A 10,227-nucleotide genomic window follows, 5' to 3' on the forward strand; every position below is an offset into this window, starting at 1 on the left:
AATGGATCGAGAGACAATCGCGAAGGGAGGAAGAAGAGGTTGGCCGGTTGAAAGGAGACGGCGGCTATAGGAGGAAAGGGAGAGCCGGGGGGGTGAGAGGGCTAGTGGAATGGCCTGAACTGGACAGCACGTGGACTACCTACTTTTATATCGCTCGGGAAATAATGGGATTCCCATCATGAAGTGGATTTCCCTTGGGAGCCGGTGGACATCGATGCACGCGTCAAGAGATCCTACACCACCATCCCCGCCGTATCCTATCGGTCTCCTGCAGCCGACCGACGTTCATCGTGCTGGCCCACCCTCGCTCGTTCACCTGTCTGATCAGCCCCACCTATACCCCGTGTCACAACTTGACGTGTCCGCCTGATTTTCGAGAAATCAGAGATATTCAACAAAATCTTCATTAATTTTGATAAAAGGTCATTCCACTTTTGAAAAGAACATCTTTACCTAATCTACCTTTGTCTTCTAATTTTTTCCTCGAAAGTGAAAAAAACGATGTATCAACACACATTGTCGTAGCCCTCCCCCCTCCCCCCCTAACAATATTCAAATTCGCATAATTTCCAATCCACACCATTTATCAACTCGAAAAATCGATACATTCGAAAGGACAATTCTTGGAAAACGAGGAGCAGAGAATTGAAACGAAGCTGGAAATCATCGGGCATGGATGGTTGTCTCGTATCGGCGTACGGGGGAGGGGGGGGGGGCAGGGGGCTACACTTGCATCGATCGCGGCGAAAGAAAAAGGCGGAGTTCTCCGCGCTTGGGGCGCAACTTGATAAAGGATTCCATCCGTGCCGGGGCGTAAGGAGCGGCCAGTATAAAATAAATATGTGCGACGGCCAGCGGTCCGTTCCACCCCTTTTCTCGATCCTCCTCCTTCAACGCCTCAACCTCCCCCTATATACACCTCTTCCCGCTCCGGGGGCAGAGAGGGAGGGGGTTTGGAACTCGCGCGTGTTGCCGGGTAATTGATTTCTTTGATAGCGGCCGCACGAAAGGAACATTGTAGATGGTTGAGGAGGGGATGGAGAGAGAGCGTTCGCGATCTACCATCCCCTCGATCAATGGATATCTCTGCGCCGGACAAGCCCCTCCAGCTCGGCGTCTTCCCTCCCGAGGATGACCAATAACAAACACCGGCACTTCTCTCTCTCTAATGGAGTTTTTACCGATAAAAAATTCACTCGGCTTCCTCCTTTTGCCCGGGGAAAACTCGCTTCCCTCCTCTTCTCGGCCACCGGCCGGCTCCCACCCGGCCGTCCCGTTTTCTAGGGGGATACTTACACGCCGACACCTTTCGTCTGTTACGATGTCTCGTCGAGAGTGGCCCGCTGGCGGTGTGCACGGCCGTTCAAACGGACCGTTATAAGCGAGGGGGGTGGAGGGTTTCCTCTCTCCCTCCCCGTCGCGCAAGACTGCGCGACGACTGTACAGGAGACGCGAGCACAGTTGGCGGAGGAGGTTTTGCGAAAAGGTTTTTCTTTTCTTTCTTTCTTTCTTTCTTTTTTCGTGGCAGGGGACGGAACGAGATGAGTTTATCGTATTTTTTACAATTCTCGGACTATCGAAAAGGTTTTCAAATAATTTAAAATAATTTTGTAAGATTATGAAATTATTTTGACGTGTATGATTATATATGTTTTAAAACGAAAAATATATATATATATAAATTGCAATCATTGATAACGTCTTAAAAAGAAGAAATCATTTAGCAGCAAACGTTGCAAAAGATTAACGCGGGGATCTGTTATATGTAATGTATTAATTCGAATGAAATTCGAAAGATTGAAAAATGAAAATTTTTCTTCGTTAAATTCGAGTGGAATATCAACAAATATTCGCCGAGACATCATCGTTCGTTGAAGTAAGTCGAGCGAGAGGCCACGAGAGAGAGAGAGAGCGGCGAAGACGAGATAGTTTGCGGTCTGAAGATGGAAAGGGTTGGTTGGCTTAGTTCGTGGAGCGGCGAGTTGGTGGTGCTGACGGCATGTATCGATTGTTCCGCGATATAATGCCAGCCACGCACATATGAGACCGCGCAACCCCGCACAGGGGATGAATTCGTGTGTCCAACAGCGCCGCGCCGCGTCTTTTCCAGCGTGTTTTATTCAGCCTGTGCCCCACCAGTTGATACGTCCCGATCTGGCGAGGGATAGGTAAGTTCAGTCGGCGCCGCTTTCACCCCTTGCTCTCGCCCCTCGCGAAAAAAGAGGGATGGAGAAAGATAGGGGGAGGCTCGTTTTTGCGTTTGCCTTTCCACGCGTGTTCCCCGCGATTCTTTTGTCTTCGGGGCCGGTAAATTGGCGGCGTGTCCATGGATATTTTACTATTTCGAGGAAGGGCGAGTGCCCTTAGGATTTGGAAATCGGCATACGGACAAATCGATGGAAGTTGGAAGACGTACGTGTTTGGATAAAAACAGGGGCGAGAATTTCGGGTTTGATTGGATATTACGAAGGATTGAATATTTTATTGAGTTGGGAATCGCGATGTAGAATGTTTGAAAATGAGAGAGAGAGTTGTTTGGATAATTGTTGATAACAATTGGATATTATAGCTTGCTCGTATTTTTAGAATATTTTGAAAACGGAAAAAATCATTTTGAAGAAAATGGGAACGTAATAAATAATTGTCAATAATTGTAGTTAACGGATAAAAAGATAAATATTCTTAAAACTTAGAATCAATAATTAGAAATATATAATCGCATGAAATCCTATTTATCTCGATATTTCCAAAAATTTAAATCCCATTCAAAAAAATGTCTAAAAACTAGAATAGTTTTAATTCGCCTTTCAAATGTTTCAATGATAAATTTTCAAAAGATTAAAAAAAAAAAGAAAAAAAAGAAAAAAGAAATAGAAAAGAAAAAAATAAATAAGAGAAAAGATTCGAAAAAAAAAGAGAGGGAATATTGCGTCAAACTTTCGGGTATGTAAATTTGAAAAATCGATGGTCGAAGTGGTGGCGAAAACGCAACGATCGAACATTTGTAAAAGCTACTTTAGATCGAATGGTGGAGCGAGCCGTCGAGCAGCCATCAGGCTGTGGAAGGTCCAGCTTGTCGAGGGAGTCCGTGCTCGAAGGAGGTCGACAAGCGAGTAGCGTCGGCGCTGCCCTTGCAAGCTTCCTCGTGTATTGATCCTCATAATTCGGGGGGTTGGAGGGTGTCGGCGGGGTGGATGGTTGGGAGGGAGGGTTGAAGAGGGTTGAGAGACGGCTGCTGGCGGGGCTGAGCCCCACCTCGACGGCCGAGAAACGTATGCGTTCGGGGGTGGCTGGAACGGCGGAAGAAAGGAAGGAGCAAGGAAAACCGGAGTAGGGTGACTCCGACCAATAATAATCCGGCCGTGTTATGATAATATCATATCATAGCTCGGCTCATATCGAGCCATTTTATGATTGGAGGTTGGCATCGTCCAATGAACTCGCGCCACCAGCTTCGTTCATATTCATACGCGAATATCTTCCACTTGGGGGATAAGTTGAACTCTTGGGGGTAACTTGAGAACCGGAGTTCTTTGAAATCTTATTGGTATATTATATCATATTGGGAGGAGTTATAGTATTGGATGTATTTTTAACTGGATCGATTGGGGTAGTAATTTTGTTTATCGATTATTTTTTTGTCGCGATAAAAAATTGTGAAGAGATGGATGTAAGAGTTTATCTTTGATTTTTAGGAATCGTCTCTATTGGTGTTTATTTATTTTTTATTAAAAATAGAAAGGAAAATACGATTTCGATACGATTTGTTTTTTTTTTCTCCCCAATTTGTAAGAAAGATAAAATATCTTATATTTTGTAAATATAAAAAGTATTTTTTAGAACGTAGGATGAACGTAAAATGAACATTATGAAAAACAAAAAAATGCTAACTATGAATTTGCTTCCCTCTCCTTTCGATTTAACTGTTCCCGATGTTTATGTATTTGAATCGATCTCGTGTTACAATCCTGTCACGCGATTCAACAGCGTAGTTAAATAAAATGTTTCCCTGAAGAATTCTTGCCCTTTTTTCCTACTTCATCAGCGAATTAATTTACTGCATTATTGACTAATACCAATAATTAACTAACTAATTTATAATATTAGACCAACAAAGTATTTTTATACTACAAACGTTTTCATCGAATCGGTTTAAAAATAAATTTATTATAAGCGCCAAGCAACTTACGTGTAATTACTCTATATAAGAGAAGAGAAAATAAAAACGTTTTTCTAAGATACCATTTATTGCTAATTAAAGTTTGACGTCTTCTCGACGTCGCCCAATCAATTCCAATATAGATACGCCGTATAAAGATACGTAGTAAACCGTTTTATCGACCGATATCAAGGGATTAAAAATAGTTTTCATCGATACCGATTTTTACCTTCGTGTAAAGGCCAAGTTTCAAGTTCCCGTCTCTGAAATACCATTCAGACGAAATCCCTTGAAATCTATCCCGAAACAAATATCTCCATAAATACATCGAAACGGTATTTATCGAGGAAAAATTATACCCCGAAATCGCGACTACTTTCGCGCGGAGAGACCGTAAACCATACACACCACTCTTCCCTCGTTTCCACTCTTTATCCCTGTCCCCATCAAATACTCGGGGAGCAACGTAAACGCACCCCCTGCAACAATTCAACCCCAAAGACACCCCCCTACCTCCCCCCCCCTCCTCCCCGATGCATGTATTCTAGAAACGGGACCGGGGTGGCCGTTCTCCTTTTCCCATCGATATTTCTTCCCTCCTCCCTCCTCCCTCCCCCCCCCACGATAAAATTCAACCTTTCAGCCGGCCAGTGTTTTACGGCCAATAGGAGGCCGGCAAGAGAATCGCAATACACGTAGCTATGGCGTTTTATTGCCGCTGGAAATGGCCCCGTATATAGCTTTCCGAGTATGCTATCGGAGGTTATTGATCCCCGCGTCCGTCAAGGAGTCCCCTGGTCTTCCAGCCGCACCGCCATCCCCCTTTCAGCCGCTTCCTCCACCCTCCAACTTTCCTCCCCCTCCTCCCACCCCCCGAAAAGAAGAAAGATCGCGCTGTACCAGTCGCGATCATCTCGTCCGGCGTCGGTGTGCAGTTTTTCAACGAGACGATCGCCGGACGACACGCGTCGCGTTTGGACGCCGCTGTTGTTTGCGCGCCAGCGTTTGACCGATCGGTTCGAAAAGGGTTGGTTGCACGGCTCGGCTCTGTCTCACGGTGGGAAGGTGGTAGATAGGTAGGTGGATAGCTGGATAGCTGAGAGAAAAGCAAAAGCGGTGGACAGCAGAGAGCTGGTGGATGTTGAGAGCGAGGGAGCGTGCGCGTGCGCCCCGCGTCTACTAACCCACCGCAGGGGGTTTCTTGTCTCGTTCGCGGGTAAAAATTCAATATTAATAACGAGGCGGGGTGAAGGAACGTCCGCAATGCGCCACCGCCATAAACTCGGCTGCACGCGTTTTTGGCCCGCGAAGTCATAAGCCTGGCCAATGGCTGCGCCCCGAGGGGAGGAGGGGAGGGATGAGCGCGATATGATGGATTTATGGATCTAATAAAAAGCACACGCGGGATTGGCCCTCGCGGAATATGACGGGCGGGGCTGCCGACACCCCGTTCAACGCAGCCACAACCGAGTCACCCCCTCGTCCAGCTTCCTACCCCTTGCGCGACCGCGAGAAGGGGAAGGTGTCTGGTGGTGGGGATGCAATCCTGATGTATTTCGCCTTCTCCACCCTTCTTGCTTGCTTGCTTGCTTCCTTCCTTCCTTCCTTCCTTCCTTCCTTGCCATCCCCTTCGCCTGGGTACAGGTGAGACTCGAGAAGAGGAGAGGAGAGGAGAGGAGAAGGAAAGGGAGGGGGAGAGGGTGAGATCGCGCTTTGCTGTGGCAAATGGACTCGACGGTTTGGGCCAGTTTTCGCTACCGTTCAACGACTGTCTACCGGCCACTCTGCCTTTTGCCCACATTCTCCACGGCTTTTTTGAACAGCGCGCTCTTCCGAGAAATTTTCACTCTGTGTAATTTTTGCTCTTTCTTTTTTTTTTTCTTTTTTTTCAGAGACATATGTATCGATGCTATATTCTTTTCGACATATTTGATTTTTAAATCGATTCCTTTTTTTTTTTTTTTTTTTTTTGCCAGAATTTAAAAATTATTTCGTTAAGACCTTATTCTTTCTTGTAGATTTTTATCAAAGAAGAACAAAAATGAAAAATGAAAGATTTTTAAAATGGATATATTATTATTTTTTTATTTTATGCTATTTATACGTTCAATAATTTTTTCAAGTATCCTTGAAATATTATTCGAGATAATTTGGTAAAAAAAAAAAGTACGGAAACACGTTGCTAGTTATTCAGGACGCGTTCCTTTCATTTAGATCGTAATCACCGGCCAGAATTAACGATCTCTCGGTACGCTTATACGTGGAAGGGCAATATCCCCTTTGTAGCCCTTCCTCTCCCTTTTTATTTCGTTTCGCGCGGAAACTTCGCAGAAGCGAGACCCCCGTCGCTGTATCCTAAACTTTCTCCTTCTTCCTCGAATTTGATTGTTGCTGGGAGCTGATGGCCACTCCATATCGATTTTTCCCTTTTACCCGTGTGCTTCGTCCGCTTATTTTCCATCACTCCTCGCTTTTCTCCACTCATTTCTCTCTCTGCCTCTCGATTTTTTCCCCAGTGACGATGTTTGTGTTCCATGTTTTTTTGTTATGTTGAAACCCGTACGAAATGGAAAGTAATTTAAACATTTTTGAAAATTTATTTTGACGTTTCGTTTAATATTGGCAAATATTTCTCGATCGTGTGATTTCCATTAATATCGCGTTTAGATTTGTATATTACAATAGCTTGTCTTAAAATATTAATTATTACTTCTACTTAGATTTCGATTTCAACTTAAAAAGCGAAACGACGAGCGATTACGCATTAAAAGAAAGAAAAAAAAAAAAAAGAAGAAAAAAGCGAAGACTGATCTCATTCAGCGCCTCGCACAGTGAAATCTTGAAGCAAAAATCCGGCCGATTAAAACCCCCGGAAAGAACTTCCCCTTATCTACGAGGACGGGAAGCTTCGAGCAAACTTGGCCTGCCCTTTGTCCCGGTTTGAAGGTGGAATTGTGAGTTACTCGAGCGTGGATATAGAAAGATAGACAAACGATGCCGGCTCGTCCAGCGATGAGGGTAGCTGGCTACAACCCGGGGATGTTTCGCCGAAGATGGGGTGGAACTTGGGCAGATAAATAATATGTCCGTCCCATTCACCAGCAGGGTAATTAATTCGTATAATATGCCGCAGTTAAGTCGGTCATCTGTTTCTCCCTGCTCGTGGGGAGAAGCCACCCCCCTCGCCTCGCTATTTCGACGCTCAAAGCTCGAACGACGCGATACGAGCTGGATCTCAAAACTTGGAACAATTCCAATTAAATTCTTGGTCAGAGAAGGAAATTAATTGAACGAATATCAGGAGGATGATTTATATATAAAGATATTTCTTTGGTATAGTATATAGGATGAACTTTTCGAATAATATATATTTTCTTGAAAAGTGAAGCGAAAAGAAATTGTTTTTAAGAATCTTAATTGTTGCGAATATATGAAAATCCGTTATACCCTTTTACGAAATCCCGAGATATTACCAATAAGACGAAACAAACTTTTTAACTCGATCAAACTTATTTAAAAAAAAATCCATACGAATTTCAAACTCATATAAGATTTGGAAATCTTATAATAACAAAATCTTCCAAATAAATATAGAGTAGATATATCAATATTTTGGGATTCCTTCATTTATCTTTCCTCCCCATTCCAATACAACACGATAAATTTAATAATAAATTAATCGACGATTAATTATTAATATCATATCGAAATTTCCTGTTGCCGAAAGTTAACAACACGTCGAAGAAAACGCGTTAACAAAGAGTCCTTCCCTTCAACTAGGGTAGGAAGCAGGAAGAATCGAAAGAATCCCCATCCGGCGAAGCCAGCCCCGAAACTCCCTCCGAACTCGTCGTATCTCGCTTATTTATCAAGCAGGTCCTCCACGACAACGGGTGGGATAAATCTTTAAAAACGGTCCGCGTTCACTGGGGGCGTCGGCGAGCATAACTCACCCCTATCTGAAAATACATAGGTAACTCTCCGGTTTAGAAGTAAACTGTTTACAGCGTGTTTCTCGGTCCGCGGGCCAACCGTCTCCCTTTCTCCTCTCCGTCCTCCTCACACTTTGCTCTCTCTCTCTCTCTTTCGTTCGTTCGGTCGCTCTTTCTTGCCGGAGAAAGGGTGAACTCCACGTGGCGCTCGGTGTCGAGGGTAACAGGGGGTGTGAGCCGTTTCAAGCCGCGTTATCTAAACGCGTCGAGTTTTCGTCGAGGTGAGAGCTGTGGGTAGAGAGGGGTGGCATTGCTTGGCTGTTTATTCTTCATAGCATTTCGAGCAAGCTGCATACCCAAAACGAGGAATCGGGGATGAAATCGGGATATAACCACGAGAGAAAATTACTCGCGAGAAAGGGTGTTTCCTTGGATTTTGGCCGCTCAATATTTTCCATTGACGGGCGAATTTGGCGTTTAACGTATTAGTTCATTCGAGGTGTAGATATGTGATCGTGTGTGAAAAAAAGTTTGAGATTGTATTATGTATTTGTATGATTATTATAGGGAAATTGGATTTCGTTAATTTTTGTTACGAATTAACGATGTTTTGGGTATATTGGAAATTGAAGAGGGAGATATATTTTTCTTGCTTTTATTGTTATTTGAACAAAACGTTTCAATTATTTCAAGCGTGATAAATAAATTACGAAACGGCTCGCATTTTCTCTGTTTAATCCCTTCGCCCGAGTCAATCCGATTGACGAAGCAATTGAAGAAAAATTCAATTAAAACGTACCGATTATTATGGCGCATAATTTCTATTTTTCACGAAACTTGCACTGTTATATTAGCGAGGATCGTTTAACGACACCGATCGAATTATTCCTATTTCTGAAATTACCTATCATCGAGTATATCAATAATCATTTCTACATAAAAAGTAAAACCTAACTGAAGAAACAAAATTATTATACACTCGTTACCCCGTATCGTCGTTTCAAAGTTAACAAAGAGATCCATCCCTATTTCTTCGCATTGGTGATAAAATAATTTTTCACTTTCATTCCCAACGAAAACATCTCCGTTCCGCGCATCTAAATAAACAACAACTTACGTTTAACGAAGTTTTACGTACGATCCAGATAAACGAGAAACCTACCTAATTAACAATGCTAATCCCTCAAAATATGATTACAAATAAATCCCATCCGGATCGAGGGGGTAGGCAGGGTAGGGTTTGTTTCACGACGGGATGGGTGGGTGGGTGGCCGAGTCGGGGGGGTGAGCAGGAGCGGAGAAGCGGCTCTTTAATGGCCGGATCTCGGAAATTGTGCGCACATATATCTGCTGGCAGATTTATGAAAGTGCTTTTCTTCTGAAGTGGGGAAAGCTGCTGCGTCGCCGCGGCTGCTGTTGCTGCCCCTGGCTTTGGGGTTGCAATGGCGCTGGAGAAAGAGACGAGGAAACCCTCTCCTCGTCCCTGCCTCTGTTGGTGGTGGCCCCGGCGAAGGAGAGGGGAAAACGTACGCTTTACACCCCCTTTCCTCCCTCCCTCCCCATCCCTCCCCTCCTCACCCCTCTGGATCTCGAAGCTGCGCGCCTTGCTCCTCGGCTCCGCCACCCCTTCGACTCCGTCCTTCGCCCATCTCGCCAACCCTCCCAGTCCCAAAGACTCTCTCTCTGACTCTTTCTTTCTCCTCCTCCTCCTCCTCCTCCTCCCCCTCCTTCTCCACCTCCTCCTCCTCTCCTCGGCCCGGAGAGCTTACGTCCCTCTCCTTCTCGCCCCGTTCGCGTCTGTTTCCCCCCTCCCTCCCCCCCCCCTCTGTCTCACATCGGTGTAATTTTCCAGTGGGAGATTTATGCGACATTAAGGTGTGCGTTGTATACCTTACCGCCACGCCGCCTTCCGCCGCGCTGATTTATCGAAATATTTGCCGAACGATACTGCCGCCGTTATTCTCGCGAGGGAGAGAGGAGGAGGGAGGAAGGGTGTTCCTTCTCCTCCTCCTCCTCCTCCTTCTATTCGGCTTATTCGGTCGGAAGCGATCCCTTCTGGACGAGATACCGGTGCCGTACTCGTGATTCCGTACTCGTGAGTCCCGCAATTTCGCGACACCCTGAGCTGATCTCGGA

This window comes from Apis florea, unplaced genomic scaffold (assembly GCF_048593485.1).
Source record: "Apis florea isolate Af1SG1 unplaced genomic scaffold, ASM4859348v1 contig_3203_pilon, whole genome shotgun sequence".
Taxonomy (NCBI): Eukaryota; Metazoa; Arthropoda; class Insecta; order Hymenoptera; family Apidae; genus Apis; species Apis florea.